General features: G+C 36.2%; 1 non-coding gene and 3 pseudogenes across 1 annotated transcript; 3 read left to right on the top strand and 1 right to left on the bottom strand.

The window, feature by feature from the left end:
• The first annotated feature begins 2,501 nt into the window (after positions 1-2,501).
• Positions 2,502-3,240, top strand: LOC110258175 (olfactory receptor 4A47-like; annotated as a pseudogene).
• Positions 3,241-4,304: 1,064 nt separating this feature from the next.
• LOC146399406 (U6 spliceosomal RNA) lies at positions 4,305-4,406 on the top strand. The gene has a single exon (XR_014818480.1). It is a non-coding gene; the product is annotated as a U6 spliceosomal RNA (small nuclear RNA).
• A 4,253-nt stretch (positions 4,407-8,659) lies between these two features.
• Positions 8,660-10,164, top strand: LOC110258171 (dual specificity tyrosine-phosphorylation-regulated kinase 2 pseudogene; annotated as a pseudogene).
• Positions 10,165-10,646: 482 nt separating this feature from the next.
• LOC110258172 (olfactory receptor 4A47-like) lies at positions 10,647-11,671 on the bottom strand (annotated as a pseudogene).
• Positions 11,672-22,008: the final 10,337 nt, after the last annotated feature.

Genomic DNA, 22,008 nt, shown 5'->3' with positions numbered 1-22,008 from the left:
CCTAAATGTCCATCGACAGAGGAGTGGATCAAGAAGAGGTGGTACCTATACCCAATGGAATATTAGTCAGCCATTAAAAAGAATGAAATACTGGCATTTTTAGCAACATGGATGGACCTAGAAATTATCATGCTAAGTGAAGTCAGCCATACAATGAGGCACCAACATCAAATGCTTTCACTGACATCTGGAATCTGAAAAAAGGACAGATAGAACTTCTTTGCAGAACAGACACTGACTCACAGACATTGAAAAACTTACGGTCTCCAGAGGAGACAGGTTGGGGGGTGGGGGGATGTGCTTGGGCTATGGGATGGAAATCCTGTGAAATCAGATTGTTATGATCATTATACAACTACAGATGTGATACATTCATTTGAGTAATAAAGAAGAAAAAAATAATACTTAATGATAAATAATGTTAGAAATATAAATGTCCAGTGATCTTTTCCCCTGTGGGAACAACATAATATCCTTTTAAGAACTGATAGAATTTTTTCAGAAGGTTATTTGTTAGGCTTTAAGCAATGCATTAGAACAAAACAAGAAAGAAAGAGGAAAGAAATAAAGGGAGAAAGAAAAAAAAAGCAAAGAAATAGAAACAGCAGAAGAATATAGGCTCTCAAATACTCGAGTCAACTATTCCTGGCCACACCAATACGACAGGATGAGAAGACTAAACGATTGAAGGGTATTTTTCTATTTTGAAGTTTGAGAAAAAAAGAGTAAGTTGAGATAAATATTCCTGGGATCTGGCTAGATCCTACCTTGCCAAGTAAACATAGGATTTGATCATCTTCCTGATAAATTATCCAAATGTATTAAGCCTTTGATTTTTTTTATAGTCATCCTGGTATTTCTTTTAAACAATCTATAGTGAAATTAAAATGTAGGAATAATCAGAAGACTCCATGGAGAAAATGAACAGATAGATGAATAAGATAAATTATTTTCACAAGAAAAAATCCAGTCTTTCACTCTTGGCATCAATATGGGATGAATTACAGTTCTTTATGTATAACTTAAAAGGTGCCCCTTCAGATTGTGAACAAGAGTCCACAAGGTAATACTCTCAGTAAATATTGAGAACCAGACTTTAGAGTTGTGTGACTTTTTTATTATGTAAAAATTAATCATTTTGAAATAAATTAAATTTAGATTCCATTTCTCAAGTTTTATCTTTTAAAATTTTGTGACCTCTGGTAGATTAATGAGATATCCTGAGCCTCATTTTTTCAGCTATAAAATGGTCATTGCTGTTCTTATGAAAGTAAATATTAAATGTGACAAGTAAATTGTGAGTGTTTGATTGGAATTCACTGTAAGAGTTTATAGCAGTTGAGTGATAAAATTAAAGAAGATTCAAAGAGAATCCTTTGGGCTGCTTCAAGATAACACATTGTTGGAGGGCAGAATAAAACTGTAGAGACTTGGCAGGAGGCCATTGCAGTAAGCCAGGAAGGAAATCAGGGGAGGAAATCATCAAAATTGTGGTATATTTTGAACATAAAGGCAACAGGAGTTGTTAAAAAGATGACTAAGAAATATGAGAACATGAAAGGGAAAGCAAAATGCTGTGATTTTTTTGTCTGAGCATTTATATTGAAGGTGGTACCATTTAATGATGTGTGGGACACTTTTTATATTATGGAAATCTTAAAATTTTGTCTTATATATACCAACTTGAAATCCAACTGCATTTGGCAAAAAATGAAGCTGTTTATGCAAAATTTAAAATATGGTAGAGACAGGGGATTGAGAGACAAAACTGAACTGATTCAGTATTTATTAATCAAGACAATCAGTAATATGCAACTAACACTCAGAAAGAAGTCTAGTGGTTCTGTGACAATCTGGGCAGTGACCTATTCATAGTTTGATCAACTTACAAGAGTTATGTAAATTAGTTTAAATGGGCCTCAAATATTACACCTTTGCAACTTTATAACTTTTGTTTTTATGGAATATTCCCAACTCTTCTTGTTCATTCACTTTTCCTTAAAAACTCAGCTAAGGCATTGCTTCCTCCAGGAAGCCTTATCTGGTTCCAGCTTGAATGATATATTCCTACACTGTTATCCTTAGCCTTGCATCATTATTCTTGTAATGCACTTATTACACTGGCCTGGAATTGTGTGATCCCTCAATATATGTCATGTTACAAAGGGGAGAGAACTGAGCCTCATCAACTTCATAATCACAATGACTATGACACATTGGATTCAAACAAATTCTTCATATTCATTATTTTAATTGAATTGATAAAAGATAAAACTTATAATTCATTTTAAAGTTCCCCTCCCTTATTTTATAGATAAACTGCATGTAATATGTGAAGTCATCCTCTTTACAGACTAGATGAAACAAAGGAGCAATATAACTTATTTCATCCTCTTGGGGTTCACACAGAATCCAAAAAAACAAAATGTCTTTTCATTATGTGCTTGTTCTTCTATATTGTTACTGTGGTGGGAAACCTGCTCATTATTATGACTATAACTCTCATCAAGACAATGAACGCACCAATGTACTTTTTTCTTGCTACTTTATCATTTATGGATGTCACTTATTCCTCTTCATCTAGCCCGAGATTAATTTCAGACTTGCTCTTTGGGGAAAATACGATATCCTTTGAATCTTGCATGACTCAGCACTTTATAGAACACTCTTTTCAGTGGATCAAAAGTCTTCCTTCTTTGGCCATCTGTAAGCCCTTGCAATTTTTGGTTATCATGAGGCAAAAGGTGCATGTTGCACTACTGTTGCTGTCCTGTGTTGGAGGTTTTCTGCACTCAGTATTTCAATTAAATACTATTTATGGACTCCCATTCTGTGGCCCCAATGTCACTGATCATTTTGTGTGTGATATGTATCCCTTATTGGAACTCATTGGCACTGACACTTATTTCATTGGCCTTACAGTGGTGGCCAATGGGGGACTGATCTGCACTATTGTTTTTCTGTACTTATCTCCAATGGAGTCATCTTGCACTCTCTAAAGAACCTGAGTCACAAAGGGAGGCATAAAGCCCTCCAGACCTGTGGTTCCCACCTCACTGTGGGTGTCTGCTTCTTTGTTCCCTATGTTTTCATATATGTAAGACCTGCCAAGACCTTTCTCATTGACAAATCATTGAGTGTGTTTTTTACAGTCATAACCCCTATGTTAAACCCATTAATCTATATAGTCTAAGAAATTCTAAGATGACTAATGCTATGAAGAACCTCTGGAGAAAATAAAGGCAGATCAGGTATTAAAAGTAAGTGCATTTTCTCTCATGAAGAAATTAATTTAACATAAGGGTATATTTCTTTGGAATGTAAAAGTCTTCATAAATCTGATGCAAACTTTCCTTTCTCTGAAGGATTTATGATAATAAAATTAAGGAATAAACTATATGTTCATAAACAACTATAGTTTTTTTTCTGCTAGAATGTAAACTCTATAATGTTTGTCACTTCACCTGGAGAGGTGGAATGCGTTTACAGTAGGGAGTCAATAAATAACATATAATGTAATAGTCAATGAAATGTTTATACAGTTACACTAATTTTTAAAATTTATTCATTTATTTATTTATTTTGATTTTTTTAGAGCCACACCCATGGCATATGGAGGTTGCAAGGCATATAGGTCTAATCTGGGCTACAGCTGCAAGCCTACACCACAGCTCATGGCAACACCAGATCCTTAACCCACTGAGTGAGGCCAGGGATTGAACTGCAACCTCATGGTTCCTAGTCAGATTTGTTTCCTCTGTGCCACCACAAGAACTCCTGGTTACACTAATTTTTAATAAATTTCTGAAGTTAGTTTCATTGCTTTCTCATTCTTAATTTAATTTTTGGTCAGCATCTCAACCTTTATCTTCATTTTTTTTAGTTATACTAGATTAAATAGTTAATGATATCTGGACCATCCTCTTTATTCAATTTCATTTGCTTCACAAATGAAATTTTTAGTGTGATATATAATTTTTAATTCAAGATTGAAAATACTATGGATAATAACACATATTAAAATTGGAATGCAAGCAGAAGTAAAGAGAGTAGAATAAACCTCATACATATCCCAAACTATTATCTCCCGGGATTTCCAGACTCAATCACTATGTTTCTGATATTAACTCATAACTTGCAAGTACAAGCATGTTTTCATTTGTTCATGTGTTTATGTCTCTGTGTAAACATTGTACATTGCTCTGCTTAGCCCTCTGAAAATCTTTACATACTAGTGTATATATACCTAATTAATTCTCAGTTTCCTCCTACTGCTTTACTTCTTTATAAGGATACACTAAATTGTGCCCACATTGGCAGCACATATACTAAAATTAGAATGATACAGAGATTAGCATGGCCCCTGTACAAGGATGACACAAATTCATGAAGCATTCCATATTTTTAAAAAATACACTAAAATTGATATAACTGTAATAAGAAAGATCAAACATAATTCCATACTGGATCTGTTTGTTTAATTTTGTATACTATTGCTTTTCTACAAATTAATCACTAAATGGAAGTTGTCTATAGCTTAAAATAAACATAACGCATGGCCCATCTCCAGGAATCCTGCCTCTGGTGCCTGAGTATTAAGTTAAAATACTTTAGTTTAGCACCAGGAAACATCCTGCCAGGCCAGCTGTGAATGGCTGCAGGAAAAAATAAATTAACACATGCCTACTGGAATCTGGCCAGAACAAGAAAATATTTGCAACAACTTATTCCTTTTCCTTCACTACCTCACCTCTCCCCACTTTTTTTTTTTTTTTTTTTTCCCTTGTAAAGAAACTAGCATCCAAACCCAGGCAAGTTGTTTCTCTGGGACACTAGTACACCATATCCTCAGTCTGCTGGCTTTCCAAATAAAGTGTCTATTTCTAGATACAACTTGTCTTTCAGTTTATTGCCTGAGATGGGGCAAGCAATATGAATTTGAACTCAGTAACAAAAAATTGTTTTTATTTTAATCTTAAATTTTCATTCACTTTAAACTTCATTGTCTCAGTTTTCCTTTGTTGGTGTGTATTTTATATATTTTATATTTCATGTACATTTTTGAGAAATTGATGGCAAGTTTTAGTATACTATAATGGCAAAGAACATTGTTTTTTTTGTTTGTTTGTTTTTTTTTTTTTTTTGTCTTTTTGCTATTTCTTGGGCCACTCCCGCAGCATATGGAGGTTCCCAGGCTAGGGGTCGAATCGGAGCTGTAGCCACCGGCCTACTCCAGAGCCACAGCAACGCAGGATCCAAGCTGCCTCTGCGACCTACACCACAGCTCACAGCAACGCTGGATCGTTAACCCACTGAGCAAGGGCAGGGACCGAACCCACAACCTCATGGTTCCTAGTCAGATTCGTTAACCACTGTGCCACGACGGGAACTCCAGAACATTGTTTTTTTAAGGAAGATAGTTCTGAGATCAAATCTCAGCTAAGCTGCTAATAATGTAAACTGGCAAAACATGACAACCTTAAATTTTGGTAAATGTAGAATGATGGACATACTTGCAAGATCAATTAAGTAACCTATATAAGCTCTTAGACAAATAAATTACTTATTAATATTAATTATTGTGAACTTTTTATTATTAGATTCTTTTAAATGTAATAAAACTACTCACCTGGCCAACAGTGCTAATCTAAAATAGATACTAGTGTTTATAAATACAAGTAAATATAAAATATATTAATTAATTAATTAATATTTCTATCTTTAGGAAGGATTACTATTTTTTTGTCTTTTTAGGGCTGCACCTATAGAATAAAGGAGTTCCCAGTCTAGGGGTTGAATCAGAGCTACAGCTGCCAGCTCACACTACAGCCACAGCAATGCCAGATCCTTAACCCACAGAGTGAGGCCAGGGCTTGAACCTGAGTCCTCATGGATACTAGTCAGTTTTGTTACTGCTCAGCCATGATGGGAACTCCAGGTATAATTATGTATAATTTCTCTTTGCCAGATGAGAACACTGAAGTTCACTGGCCTCTTAAGTATTATTGCTATTGGACTAATTCCTTATCTTCTTGACAAAACTTGGATCTCTATTTTTTGTTCTCTGCTCCACATTATCTCTGTACTTCCAAAAACTTGATGTATTATAGCTGTGAGTCTAAATTCCCTGACAACAACTCTCCAAGGGGTCAAAAATCATTTTGCTGTGAACTCTGGTTCTCTACAGCATGCAAGAAGTGCATGTAAAGACTCAAAATATAGGAAGTTATTCAGAAGGAGTATAGAGTATGTGTTTTGTTCAACATCAATTATCCTGACAGTAGAAGAAAACATGGCCCAGAATAAATGCTTCATCAGTATTTACTTAATGAACAACCATCATCTCTACTTAACCCTATTAGTGGTAACTGCTTTTGTAAAAAAAGGGCCCTTGTTAACCATGATGCTTCTGACATGGTTGGCATTGCATTCTTGGTTATAAATTGAAAAGCAGGATTTTATGTCTGATACATGTGAAGATTCTCATCTGAAGATATTGAATCATGTCTATCTAGTTGAAGTAAGACGGACTTAGTGTATGCAATTAACTGGCTTGAAGAATATCTGGAGATTTTGGGTCATATATTCTAATTTGAGCTACAATTAACAAGTTGCAGAAGCACACCTGACAGGTCAGTTTTGCTCAAGGGGATGCTGTTCTGTTGATGCCATTCATGTCACCACTGGCTAAACTGCAAAGGTGTCACCACATTCCTAATCCCAGAAGCACTCAGAGTCTCAGAACTACTTGCTTCCAATAACTAATATCTATGCAAAAATTTGCACAAATCCTCCTGGTTGTTGGAACCCATATAATATGTCTCCATCCAATTACTTAAGAGTGTGGGGAATGTAGCACTTTGGCCTTAAAATTGCAAAAAATGGATTCACATTTTGGAAACTCATGGCATAGGCATATTATATTTATGAGTATTTTGCCTAGTCACACACTCCCAATGTTCACTAGAGTTGGGATTAGAATCTTATAATATGGGTTTAATTTATCTCATAGAGACTTGTTTATTCCTACAGAATTTTAGAATGTCCATGTTTCTACCTTGCAAGCAGGAAGAGAAGGAGAAACAAAAGACCAGGAGGTTTCTGGCTAGAGTGAAGTCGTGGATACAAAAGAGTTATTCATATATTTACTGTTTTTTATGGAATACATACTGCTTAATAATTGTGGCTAGTGATAAAGTAGAAATAAAAATAGAACAGTTCTTCATCTTCTGGAACTACCAGAGTGCAGAAAAAGATTTGGAAGCACTTCTCAAGGAGCTCTTTTACCTTAATTGTAAGGTATCAGACAGATGCTATCCTTAACTAAAAAAGAAAAAAAGAAAAAAAAAATGCTTGTTTTGCATTACTCACTCTAATTTAAAGGAGCATTAAGTGAAAGTGAGAGGACGGAATATGACATTCCATGCAAAAGAAAAGCTGTGATAGCAATACTCTGATCATATAAACTTTAAAATAAAAGTGGCTACAAGAGACAAAGAAGGTAATTACATGATGATTAAAGGATCAATCCAAGAAGATATAACAATTGTAAATAATAAGCACTCAACATAGGAGCACCACAATGTATACGGCAAATGTTATCAGCTCTAAAAGAAGAAATCAGCAATTATACAAAAATGGTGTGGGATTTTCACATCACACTTAAAGCAATGCACAGGTCATGAAGAGAGAAAATTAATAAGGACCCATGGACATTATATAATGCATTAGACCAGATGGGCTTAACAGACATTTATAAAACATTCTATCTAAAAGCGGAAGAATGGACATTGTTTTCAATAGCATATGGAACTTCCTCCATGATAGATCACATTCTGGGCTACAAATCTAGTCTCAGTAAGTTTAAGAAAATGAAATCAGGTGTGGCCTGGGAGGAGGCTCTTGAGCAAGTCAGCAAGGCAGTGCAGCCCACTCCCACATGCACTATGTGAGCAAGGCCTACAGCATGCCAGGGAGGGTGAGGCATGTGAATGGGCCAGGTGGTGCCACCTGAGCAAGAATAGGAACATGCAGTGGCAAGGAGAATGTAGGGCTCCCAGCTGAGGTTGGGTTGAGGGGATGAAGATGATTGTATGTGGCTGGCTGTAGCTAACGCTAGGTGTCAGGGTGCTGGAGATCTTACAGAGGAGCCACCTGGGGGTGGCCATGGTGGCACCACTGAGAAGTAGCAGCAGCAGCAGCAGAGATGATGCCCCTGAGATACATTTTCCTCTCCAGTGGCCATGTTAACAGGAAACTTTCCACTGCTGCTCTGGGTGCCTACCTGACCAGAAAGGAAGCCTGGACCCTAACCCCCCATGAGAGCCCACCCCAGAGACCCATAACAGCCCAAGGCCAGCCCCTGTGGCACAGGCCCATGCTGCCCACAGAACCTTGAACAAAGTATGCACAGCCAGTGGGGCAGCTGCAGGGACCCTGGGGAGGATTGCTCACCCTCCCCTGGGCTTTGCTTATTTTTGCATGTGGGCAGGGTCTCCTTTGAGCTTTCCTGGTGGGAGCCCTCCCAGGCCTCCTCCACCCCAGGCTGGGCTAGGTGGTGGTGCCCAGGCTGGCAGTCCATCTGCCCCTCCTGGCCTGCAGAGGTCAGAAAAGGGTGCTACCGGCCTGGCCTAATCCTGCCCAGCTTCCCTGTGGGGTCATGAACTTACCTGCACTAGGGGCCCCACTTAACTTTGAAGCTACCAGAGCCCTGTCAGTGGGTCCACCTACCCACTGCTCCCTGGAAGCCAGAGTTTTCCATCCTGGCTCTGCCCTGGGGAGAGCTGGCTCCACAGCCCAGAGAGGTGGGGAAGGGCCACAGGGTCTGGGTGACTTTCTTCCCCTTGACCCTCTTTTGTTTCATCTCTTGCACAGCTGCCAGGCAGAAGAGGGGACAGTGCATCAGTTTCAGGCTTCCCCAGGGCTTGGCACAGGGGCCACATGGAGTGGAGTGGGGAGCAGCCCACCCTCCCCCATTGCCTTGCCACCTCTCCTGGCCAGCAACACTGCTGACACAGCCCACAACTGGCCCACAGTAAACACACAATGAATGATCACCTATACTTGGGCAGCCATAGCCACGGGCAGATCCATGTTCAGCAGCTGTTTGAGCCTAAGAGCAGCAGACAGATGGTGCTCAGGATACAACAAAATGGGCTTACAACAGTGAGCAAAACAAGGTTGCTAGTGGTATCAGAGTGGCAGCTGGAGAGCATCCACAGATGGCAGGGGAGCTCTACCTCTATGAAGTCTCTGGAAGGCATAGGGAAGATGAAAGCCACCCCCATGGCACCCAAGCAAGCAATGAAGCAGTATATGCAAAAGCTAATCAGCTTTGAACACCATGAGATTTTCAGCTACCCTGAAATACATTTCTTTGGTCCAAGGCAAAGAAGCACCAAGGCAGGCCCAACAACAGTAGCTATGATGATGACCAGGGATGTTATATGCAGGTGCACCACAATCCTATGGCTTACAGGTATGAGGTGCTCAAGGTTATTGGGACGGGAGCTTTGGGCAGGTGGTCACTCTTACCACCACAAAGTCCACCAGCATGTGGCCCTGAAGATGGTGTGGAACTAGAAGCACTTCCACCAGGAGGCAGCTGAGGAGTTCCACATCCTGGATTACCTGCAGAAGCAGGACAAGGACAACACCATGAACATCATACACATGCTAGAGAACTTCCCCTTCCACAGCCACATCTGCATGACAGTAGAGCTGCTGATCATGAACCTCTAGGAGCTCATTAAGAAGAAAAAGTTTCAGGGCTTCAGCCTGCCTTTGGTTGGCAGGTTTGCCCACTTCATCCTGCAGTGCCTGGACACTCTGCACAAAAACAGGATAATTCACTGTGACCTGAAGCCTGAGAACATTTTATTAAAGCAGCAGGGTTGAAGTGGGATTAAAGCGATTGATTTTGTCTCCAGTTGTTACCAACATCAGCAGGTCGACATGTACATCCAGTCCCATTTTTACCAGGCCCGCAAGTGATCCTCGATGCCAGGTATAGCATGTCTATCTACGTAGAGCCTGGACTCTATCCTAGTGGAGCTCCTGACTTGTTACCCCCTCTTGCCTGGGGAGGATGAAGGGGGCCAGCTGCCCTGTATGATTGAACTGCTGGGCAGAAATGCTGGATGCCTCCAGGTACAAAAATATTAGTATGGGTGGGCTATCAGTGCGGGGAGGTGTAAACCAAGATTTTATGTCTTATGTATTATTTTATTTTTGTAATATATGTAATAAACCTATTAATTCTGAAACTATTACAATATTTAAAAGAGAAACATAAGAAAAACTTCCACTAAAAATTTACAGTAATAACTCCATAACATGCCTTATCACATGAAACAAAATCAGTACCTCAACATAGACATTTACAAACAAAACTGTATATATTTTCATAAGAAATTGTGAAAACCTTAAAATTTTTTTCAAATAAAATACATACTTTAAATTATAAAATTATGAACATCTTAAAAGTATGTTTTGATCATTGGAATTATTCACACAATAAATGTCTTCAGTATGTCCACCTTATTAAACCTGAGCAGAAATTTACTGCAGTTAAATAATCATGCATAGCCTTCCTGGAAATAGCAATTCTCCTTTGAAAATAGGTGATGTATGTCCCTACTGCTTCATTATCTTTTGCTGGTCCAGAGCTTCTTCATGGCACTTTTCATCTCTCCATTTCTCAGAGTATAAATTAAAGGGTTCAACACAGGAGCAATAATAGTGTAAAACTCCGTCAAGGATTTATCACTGGGCAGGGTAGAAGGAGGTTTCACATACATAAAAATACAGGGCACAAAGTACAGGACCACAACAATAATGTGAGAGCCACAGGTGGATAAAGCTTTGTGCCTCCTTTTTTGACTGAGATTCTTCAGGGAGTGCAGAAATGACCCCATAAAAGATGAGTAAGTGCATAAAGATGACTACACAGATTGCCCCATCATTGACAACCTCAGTGAGGCCAATGATGTAGGAGTCAGTGCAGGCAAGTTCTAACAAGGCGTACATGTCACAGATGAAGTGGTCAGTGCCATTGGGACCACAGAAGGGAAGGTTGTAAACAAAGAGAAGCTGGACTACAGCATGTAGAAACCCACCAACCCAGGCCAACAGCAGCAGCAGAACACACACCTGCTCATTCATGATCACTATGTGGCCATCTGCAAACCCTTGCATTATGGAGAGAAATGGAGAGATGAAAAATGCCATGAAGAAGCTCTGGACCAGCAAAAGATAATGAAGCAGTAGGGATATAATGCAAATAATGCAAGAGTTTGCAGATGGCCACATAATGATCATAGGCCATGACCACCAGAAGTATTGTCTCAGCACCACCAAATAAGTGCCCTATAAAAAGCTAGGTCATGCAAGCTAGGTAGGAAATGGTTCTCTTCTCATAGAGTAAGTCTATAATCACATTTGGTGTGACTGTAGTAGAAAAAACAGCATCCATAAAAGATAAGTATCCAAGAAAGTAGTACATAGGAGCATCCAGAGTTGGGCTGATCCTCGCAGTCATGACAATGAGTATGTTGCCCACCATTGTCACAATGTAGATGAGCAAGAACAGGACAAAGAATATTTTCTGACCCTGGGTGCTCTGGGTGGGCCCCAAGAGGACAAATTCATTTACATTGTTCCTTTGTTCCATAGTTTCTTCTCTATGTTTTATTTCAGAGATCAGTACAAAATTACGTATAAATGTAATAATTACCAGTGACTTCCTGAAAGCTTAGGTTGATTTGTTTATTCATTCAAGCAATAGGAATTGTGGTTTATCACATTCCAGTACATTCAGATATTATAATACAAAGCTGCTCAAAACATGATCCCAACCTCAAAAATCTTACAGTTTAATGGAAAGGCAAGTAATTAGATACATATGTGGGAAAAGGACACATTATTAGTCTTTTTGTCTTTTTTTTTTTTAAGGGCTGCACCCATGACATATGGACGTTCCCAGGCTAGGAGTCTAATCAGAGCTGTAACTGCTGGCCTATGCCACAGCCACAGCAACACTAGATCCAAGCCGCATATGCGACTTACACCACAGCTCACAGCAATGCTGGATCCTTTATCCTCTGAGCTAGGCCAGGGATCGAACCCACAACTTCATGTTTCCTAGTCAGATTCATTTCCACTGTGCCATGACGGGAATTCCAAGGACACATTATTAAATACATGAGTTTCCACAACTAGATTGCCACCTGGAAGCTAATTAAATTGTACAAATTGCTAATAATTTATACAAAAAAATTCATCAAATCTTTAATAAAAAGATTAAAGCAGGATTTCCTTCATACTTACTTTCCCAGTTAATAAAGGAGATGATGTGCTACGTTTAAGGGGTAGAAGAGTCTTCTTAATCAATCAATGAAATCCCAAATAGGTATCTTTGGAAATTTGAAAACTTTTTAAGGATTTAGGAACAGATATCACATTGTCAATAGACAAAAGTAGTTTGGGGAAAAAATTTACACTGTAGAGTGTTTAAATAGAGTTAATATCTAAAGTAGATTAAGACCACTAAGCAAATAACAAATTAAAAATATAAATAAAAATATAGGGTGTTCCTGTTGTGGCTCAGTGGTAACAAACCCAACTAGTATCCTTGAGGATTTGGGTTTGCGCCCTGGCCTAAGTGGTGTGCCTAAGTGGTGTAGGTTGCAGAGGTGGCTTGGATTCCACGTTGCTGTGGCTGCGGTGTAGGGTGGCAGATGTAGCTCCAATTCACCCCATGCTGTGGCCCTAATTATATATATATATAATTTGTTTAAATGTTTAAATGTTTGTTTAAATGTTTGTTTAAATGTTTTATATATTAATATATAAAACATTTAAACAAAACAATTAAAGATAAAAAACATCTAAATTGCCAAGAAACATAATGGGATGCTGAAACTCAGGTGTGAACAAAAAAAATAAGAATTGTAGCAATGGCCTGCTTACTACAGAATTAGAAAGTCAGTCGGTCAAGAGCTATAGATGTCACATCACGTTCTAGATTTTAAAAGATTAACAAGAAATTCTTAGAGAACATATCAATTGAAAATATCATGATATTTAGAAACATCTGCCAGTTAAAATATCCCCAAATGGTTACACTTGAAATTAGTTTCTAAGTATACCTGATGTTAGAGAAGGTAAATTTATTCTGGATCTTTAAATATGAAAATATTCAAAGAGAGTACTACATCATAGAGTTGATTTCCACATATCTTAGCAATCACAAACTAACTTGGCTGATCATGAGGGTCAGACAGAGGAACATTTAAAAGGATGAACTCTCACACCACCAATGAACTCCTGCAAAATGTAAACCCTAGTTCAGAATCTTATGTATATATACAGTTCCTGGGTTTTCTACATAAGGAGACAGATATTCAAGCCACATTCTTGGTGGTGATGGCTTCTCCTTTGTCCTTCATGCACAGATGCCATCTCAAAATCAATAAAGGGATGGATATATGCACCATCACTGGACCTTGAACTGTTTCCATGCTTGCAGCAAATCTGATTTATGTCATTCTTTCAGAAAAATATGACCTTTCAAATTTTTGAGAATTTTAAAAATGAATATGAATGTCCTTTTATGTGAAGAAATTTGAATCTTGATTGTGAACAGAGATTAAGAATATTCATGGCTAGCAGAATTTATCCTATTAACAAACAAATGTTCAATCAACATTTTGATTAGAGGGAAAATTGTAAATTTTGGATGAATTTTTTAGATAAAAAATGCTATTCGTGTTTTACCAATAAAATCAAAATATTGAAATAGCCTTTGCCACATTTTGATTCTCAACCAGTTATACTATCTGGTCTTCATTACATATTGTTGAACTTTGGGTTTCTTGGAGGATGAAGAATAATTTTGTATACATACTCTATTGTTTTGAGTCAATCATTTTAATTTGTGAAAAAGCCAGTCAAGTCGTTACTGGCATAGGCAAATACTCTCTGAGATAAGGGCAAAAGACTGCAAAACACTTTATCTACAGCTAACTGCAGCTCATGTTATTGAGTTATTCACTTGGGGCATCTCCAAGGGTGATTCTTATCTAATTAAATTCTTAGGGACCTTAGTCATAATTTGGAGGGCAGAGTCTTTATCTCCAGAGATGCCACCATGATAAATCACCTTGTAGAACAGGACTTACAGAACCCTATGCTCTGGAGGGAAATCTTAAAAGAATAAATAGAGGCCAAATCACCAAAAGGGAAAAGCTCAGTCTGGGCATAAATGAAATATGTAAAAAAGCTCTTGTTTAAATCATTACCTTCAAAATAGGCAAAACTGTTTAAGATTTGTCTTTGCAGATGACATCTGACCTGATTTCCAGAAGATGATGAATTTTAATTTCAGAACAAATCATTTAAAACTTGTTCATAATGTAGATAGTTTGTCATATAATTTATCACAGAGTTTCAAACAGGCAAGTTGATAGAATTTGTGTTTGTGTGAGAGTGAAATAGAGAAACACTTGTGGGACTGTTCTATTTATCTCAAAGTGCTGCTCATGGAGGATTCACCAAAAAAAAATACACTAGGTCACAAAAGATGTTGCAATAAATTTCAAAGTGCTTTAATCATACATACTATATCTATCTATCTATAGGAATAGAGAGATGTGTGTGTGTATATATATATATGTGTATATATACTTACATATGAAATGTTATATATATAACATTAAAATGTTATTCAACTAGAAACTGATAACAAAATTTTAATATTTTCTCACTATTTACAAATTAAGCAACACAAGTCTAATTTACCCATGAACATTTTGAAAAATAAATTTTCAAGAGAAATATAATGGTATATGCATGTAACATATATTTAAAAATCTATGAATTATATACATAAACTACATATAATGTGCTACATAGTTTCATATGTAAATTAACTAAGTACAGCTAAAGGAGTGGTTAGAGAGACATTTCCAGCTTTAAAAGCAAGTATTAGAAAACAAGAAATATTTTAAGAAATGACCAAGCTTTCATATCAAAAAGCAAGAAAAATAAAAGTAAAATAAGGATAGAAAACATTATAGCATAGAAATAGGATATAGAAGTAAGAAATCACTGAAATAAATATTGATTGAGGAGTTCCTATTGTGGCTCAGCAGTAATGAACCAAACTAGTATCCATGAGGACATGGGTTTGATCTCTGGCCTCACTCAGTGAGTTAAGGATCCAGCATCATTGTGAGCTGTAGTGTGAGTCACAGATGCAGCCTGGATCTGGCATTGCTATAGCTGTGGCAGCTACAGCTCCAATTTGTCTCCCACCCAAGAACTTCCATATGCCACAGGTGTGGACCTAAAAATACTATATATACATATTAAATTTTCATTGAACCAATTCCTGGATTCATATGTTTTATTATCCAGCTTTAAAAGCAACATATGAATCATATGGAAACCTATGAATCCAGGAATTGGTTCAATGAAAATTTAATAAAATTTATAAGCTCCTAGCAAAATGGATTTAGAAAAATAGAGAAAAAATAAATTATCAGAATCAGGAATCAAGAGAATGTCATCACTGCAGATCCTACAGATCTAAGAAATATAATAAAGGATATGATAAATGAATTTATGACAGTATACTTGCCAACTAAATGAATTGTCACTGCTCTGAAAAACACAACTTTCTAAATAAACACACTAATAAAATAATGTAAAACTAGAATAATCTACTACACAATACAATTAATTATTGGGAATCCTTCCCTTCCCAAACAGAATTCTATTCCCATATAGCTTTACTAATGAATTCTATACAAAAATTAAACAAGGAATAGTACCAATCCTACCTAAATAATATTAGAGATGGGAGGAAATTATTATACTCCCTGACTCATTTTATGTATGCATCATAACCCTTATACTAGAATGAAATAAAGGCATCAAAACAAAAATAATCAAATTGATATCTCACATCAACATAAACACAAAATTCTAAGCAAAATAGTTTGATTTCTTTGAATGTTTTATTTTTAGATTTTTTTTTTCTTCTTATGGTATATGAGGCAAGTCTGGAACAGTGTTTGGTCAGGGGCTAATTATGTACCACTACTGATCCAAAATCTTTCTAGTGTTTAGCCTACTGCACTGACCCTGTGAACCACACAGTTTTCTATCTGGTGAGAATAGGCACTATTCCTGGTCCAGTGTGAGCACCAAGGACCTTTCTAACTAATCCATCTGGGTAAATCTTCCCCAGCCTCTGGTAGTTTCCTCAAATCCATGAATTGATGGGGATCATCTCCAGATGCCCAACATTCCCTCCCTCAATCTCTCTGAATCTCTCTTTCTGTCCTCCAAGTATATCATATGCAATTAAAATAACATCAGAATTCTAGCTGTCTTGGTGCACTGGTCTCCTCAATCAACATCATCTCCTCAACTCAGGAAGTCTACCAGAATCTTCTGAGTATCTCTCTCTGTGCCAAAACATAGAAACATTTTGAAGGTAATAAACTAGAAAAATCCTAGAGCCCAACTTTTTCCCATTGCTCAGTGGTCACTGATAATTGCTTATGAAGTCCAGTGTCTTGAAAATAATTATTTCATATTATTTGTTTGTTTCCTTGATTTTACAAAAACCTATACATGAATATTTATAGAAGTTTTATTCACAATTTCAAATAGCTAGAAACAATCAAAATATCTCTTAATAGAGAAAAAAATAAACAGGTGATACAGTTTAGAATACTACTCAGCAGTGAAATGGACTACTGGTAAATAAATAATATGTATAAATTTCAAATGCATCATACTAGGAACAAGAAGCCAGATTTAAAAGACAAAATACTGGGTGTGATCTTACATATAGTAAATGCAAAAAAAAGCACCAAAAATTCTTAGAACAATAAGCAAATTCAACAAAGCTATGAGATAGAAAATTAACAAAAAATGATTTTCACTTACATACATCAACTATGAACCATTTATAAGCAATTTCATGTTAAATTTGTAAATAATCCCATTTGCAATGGAAGAAAATGAATAAAATGCTAGGTATTCACCTGAGTTGAGGGATGTATGATTTAGCTTGGTTGTGGTAATCATTTCACAGTATATATGTCTGTAAAATTATACAATTTATATACATAAAATTATTTTAGTGGCCACACCCACATCATATGGAAGTTCCCTAGCCAGGTACTGAATCCAAGCCCTAGCTGAGGCCTAGGCCACAGCTATGGCAAGGCCAGATTCTTTAACCCACTGTGCCAGGCCTGGGATGGAACCTGTGCCTCTACAGCAATCCAAGCAACTGCAGTCAGATTCATAATCAATTATGCCACAGAAGGAACTCCAAATATATACAATATATATAATTTCTCAATTATACTTCAATAAAGCTGGAGGATGAAAAGACAAAACTGTAGGAATGGAAATGAGTCAGTGTTTTCCAAGACCACTGTTTTCCAAGGTATAGACAGGAGATGCTACAAGGAGGCATGAGGAAATAGTTTTGGTGGTGAAACATTTTGAATATTGATTAACATGTTGATTACACTATATAGGTATTAATCAATACCTGCAGAACTTTCATGAAAAATGATGAATAGTATACTGTGAAGTTTGTGTTTTGAGTAAAACAGAGAAACAAAGAACTCTTACATTGAAATATCAGACAACTGGAAAATTTAATAGAAGACAAGAAACTACTTAAAATATCAGCCAAAAAATAAAAAAATTAAAATTTTGATGAAATATGCTAGTTCTTTATGAATGTAAAGGAAGAAGTGTTAAATGGAAATAGCTACCCAGTTTGTGGATAAGAATTCACAATTATCTAAAGACACAAATTTTTTCTCAATCAATCTTATCAAAAATAGTATGTGTATTTTTTACCAGACTAGCTTATTGAAAACTAATTTTTAAATATAAATGTGCAAGAATAAACTATTCTGATAATGTAAAGTAATAAAGGAGACCTAGATCTATGAGATATCAATGCCTATTATATATATTTTTTAGGACCACACCTGTGGAAGTTCCTGGGCTAAGGGTCAAAAAGGAACTGAAATTGCCAGCCTATGCCACAGACACAGCAACATGGAATCCAAGCCATAACTACAACTTACACCACTGCTCATGGCAATGCCAGATCCTTACTGCTGAGCCACAGTGGGAATGCCTCAATATGTATTTTAAAATTGATCATATTTCATGTTAAACAATAAAAGAGTAAAGAGTAAAAAAGAAAACACTGGGAGTTAATAGAGACATGATTTTTATCCAAACATAGACTATATTTTAGAATACAAAGTTGGGATATCAACTAATGAGGAAAAATAATTACTCATCTATAAAAATGGCCATCTTCAAAAATGATTAAAATTCAATCCCCACTTAACTCTTTACATTAAAGTGTAGATGGTTCAAAAATTTAAATATAAAACAGCAAAAATAGTTAAATTTTAAGTGTTGAAAAAACATGGGAGAATATTTTGGTAACATTGAAATAGGGAAATTCTGGAAGTTCCTGCTATGGCACAGGGGGTTAATGATTTAGATTGTGTCTGCTGCCAGTTTGATTCCCAGTGTGGCAAAGGGGCTAAGGATATGTCATTGCAGCAGCTGTGGCTTAGATCACAGATGCCGCTCAGATTCAATCCCTGAGTCAGGAATTTCCCTATGCCACAAGTGTGACTGAAAAAGGAAAAGGAAAAAAAAAATAGGGAAATTCTTTCTAAGCAAGACATAAAAGACACAAAATATTGATATATTTAATTATATATTTCTACCTGACCAAAATATTCTGCACATTACAGAAACAACAAAATCAAATAATGAGCTAGAATAAAATAATAATTCCACAGACATGGTAAATGGAATAACTTCCTTAGTATGTGATTAAATCATAAAAATCATTATGGAGGAGTTCCTATTGTGGCTCAGTGGTAAGGAAATTGACAATTATCCTTGACTTTGCTGCTTTGATCCCTGATCTGGCTTAGTGGGTTAAGGATCCAGCATTTTCATGAGCTGTGGTGTAGGATGCAGAACTAGCTTGGCTCCAGCATTGCTGTAGACCAGCAGCTGCAGGTCCAATTTGACACCTAGCCTGGGAACTTCTATATGTTGTGAGTGCAGCTGTAAAATAAATAAATACATAAAAATCATCATGGAAAAAGTTCAGCAATTAAAACATAAAATTCCTTAGTAGGTGATTCATGAAAAGGAATACAAATCACTTTTAAAATGTGAATAAAGACCAAAGTCAATTTGATGTCTTTCTAATTAAAGTATAAAAATGAAGCAAAATTTCTTTAATCAAACTGTCATATACAAAAAATGTTTATAAAGCACTGGTTTTTGGCAATGTGGTCAAAAAATATATTTTCCAGAATGAGGGGCATAATATGTTTTGTTCAAGGCTCTGGATAGCAATAAATAAGAACATCAACTTTTTATGGCTGCACCTGCAGGGATAGGGGTTGAATTAGGGCTGCAGCTACAACACCGTACCTAAAAATGAATCTAAATTTGACTTATTTTAAAGTTATTTAATTTCTTACCAAATAAGGAAAGTCACACATCAGAAGCATGATTTCCACTATTTATTCTTAGTCTTATCTGTGCAAATGTGTTCACAATCTGAAGAATGAGTTTTTAACTCACTCATAAGGATATGGAATTCTTCTTTTATCCAGTCTGATAACAGAGAGCAAAAGGCTGCATTATTCCTTGAGGAATACTCTAATTCATTTACATATCTGCTCATTTTCTCCATGGATTTTTCTGATTACTCAGAAGATTGTTTTTACTTACACTATATCTAATTTAAAAGAAATTTCATGGTGCACACACAAAAAGACAAAAAAAAATACCATGTTAAAGGATTATTTATCAAAAAGACAAGGAAATCATGCTTACATAGGAAGACAGCTACCAGGCATTTCCCAAGAAAATGTGTCTCTAGTAACCTATTGTCTAACTTCAAAATAGAAAAATACCATTCAATTGTGCATTCCTTCTCATTCTACCATGTTGATGGTGCCAGCAGAGTTGACTTGATATTTTGAGAGAAATTCTTGTGATTTTCTTTTCTCCATGCTATACTTTAAACCTAACAAAGGACCTCCTAAAAGTTTTATGTCGGTTCTTAAAAGAATATCATTTTTTCCTGATATTGGCAAAGATACTGGACATTTTATCCCTTCTAAGCATATTTATCATTGAGTCTTAGTATTGGAATGTGTGTAAGACTGAGTCATGCTTAATGAAATTCACTGGGATTTTCCATAAATTTTAAAAGTACACATACATGTAAAAACACTACTAGGTTAAATCACATAAGTAGAGTGTGAAAGATGTAATACAGAGAAAAAAATTGCTTTAGAAGCATGATGAGATCATTGTCAGTCAAGAAAAAATACTAGCCCAGTTATTTTGTTTCAGTTAGATGAATTAATCAGACATTTCTCAACCTGCCACAGTGAGGGTTTCTTTCCTTTTATTTGATAACTAAATTTATTCTGCCTTCACATTTGGTTAGATATACAACATTTTATCAAAATTTAGAAGAAATAACAAATATTTTAATCTATTAAATTATTATTTTCTTAAATTTTAGGTATATGATCAATTAAAGAAACTGTGTTATGAGTGAGAACACAGAAATTAATAAATAGGTGGATGGGTAGGGGAGGAGAAGGGAATCATATAAAAGTTCCTTCCCACATGGATCTCAAAACAGTAAAGGAAAAATTTAATAAGGTAAGTATAGACTTATTCACTGCTTATTCCATAACAAATAGAGTTCTGCTACAGAAATTAGACAAAGAATACTACTCTGGATAATGCAATCAGAGAAGGCCTTTCTTAAAATGTGATGATTAGGTTTGCAGAATGGACAGTGACTCACAGACTTTGAAAAACTAATGGTTTATGAATGAGATAGATTGGGGGATCAGGGATCTACTGAGGGTTTGGGATGTACTTGCTTTCAAATTTGGTTGTAATGATTGTTGTACACCTATAAATGTAATAAAATTCATTAAGTAATTGAAAAATCAGAAATGGCTACTATTAAAAGCACTGTTACAGACAGTAAAATGAAGTAAAATTTAATTAAATAAAATTATCTCACTTCAGAGATGATATAATCTATATGAGTAAATTATAATAATCCAAAGGAATTTCTTTTATTAATATGTTAACAGAAAAAGTAACAAGAGTGTGCATTCCTCTTGTTTCTGATTTTTAATAGGAAAGATTTCAGCATTTCAATATTGAGATTAATGTGAGCTGTGGAACCATTATGCATGGCCTTTATTATGTTCACGTACATTCCATCTGTACACAATTTTTGGAGAGTTTTTTTTTTTTTTGGCTTTTTGCCTTTTAAAGGGCCACTTCCTGTGGTATATGGAGGTTCCCAGGATAGGGGTCAATCGGAGCTGTAGCCACTGGCCTACACCAGAGCCATAGCAATGCAGGATCTGAGCCATGTTTGTGACCTACACCACAGCTCATGGCAACACTGGATCCTTAAATCCACTGAGCGAGACCAGGGATTGAACCCAAATCCTCATGGTTCTTAGTTGGATTCATTAACCACTGCACCATGACAGGAACTCCTGGAGAGATTTTTATCATTAGAGAATGATAAATTTTTATGCCTGCAATGAACAACACAAAGAAGAAATTAGGAAAAATTTCCACTTTTAAAAGCACCAAAAAGAACACAATTATTGTCAAAACAATGTAAACCAAATACACTAATAATTTTTATGAGTAAAATAAGAGTAAACTAAAGAAAGAGGCAATAGTCTTCTGCAGAGAAAACTACAAAATATCACTGAAAGATGTTACAGAAGCTGTACCTAAATAAAAAGGTTGTCATGTGCTGGGAGGCTTAATTTTTTTTCTTTTTAAGGTCACATCTGCCACATATGGGTGAATCCAGGCTAGGGATCAAACTGAACCTGCCAGCCTGCACCACAGACACAGCAACACAGG

Source organism: Sus scrofa, chromosome 10 (assembly GCF_054392235.1).
Source record: "Sus scrofa isolate SSC_HxYL_T2T_F1_AM1 chromosome 10, Sscrofa_HxYL_maternal_Yorkshire_Landrace_v2.0, whole genome shotgun sequence".
Classification (NCBI taxonomy): Eukaryota; Metazoa; Chordata; class Mammalia; order Artiodactyla; family Suidae; genus Sus; species Sus scrofa.
Note: the sequence above shows the minus strand (reverse complement) of the source record. Positions and strands in the feature narration are given on the sequence as shown.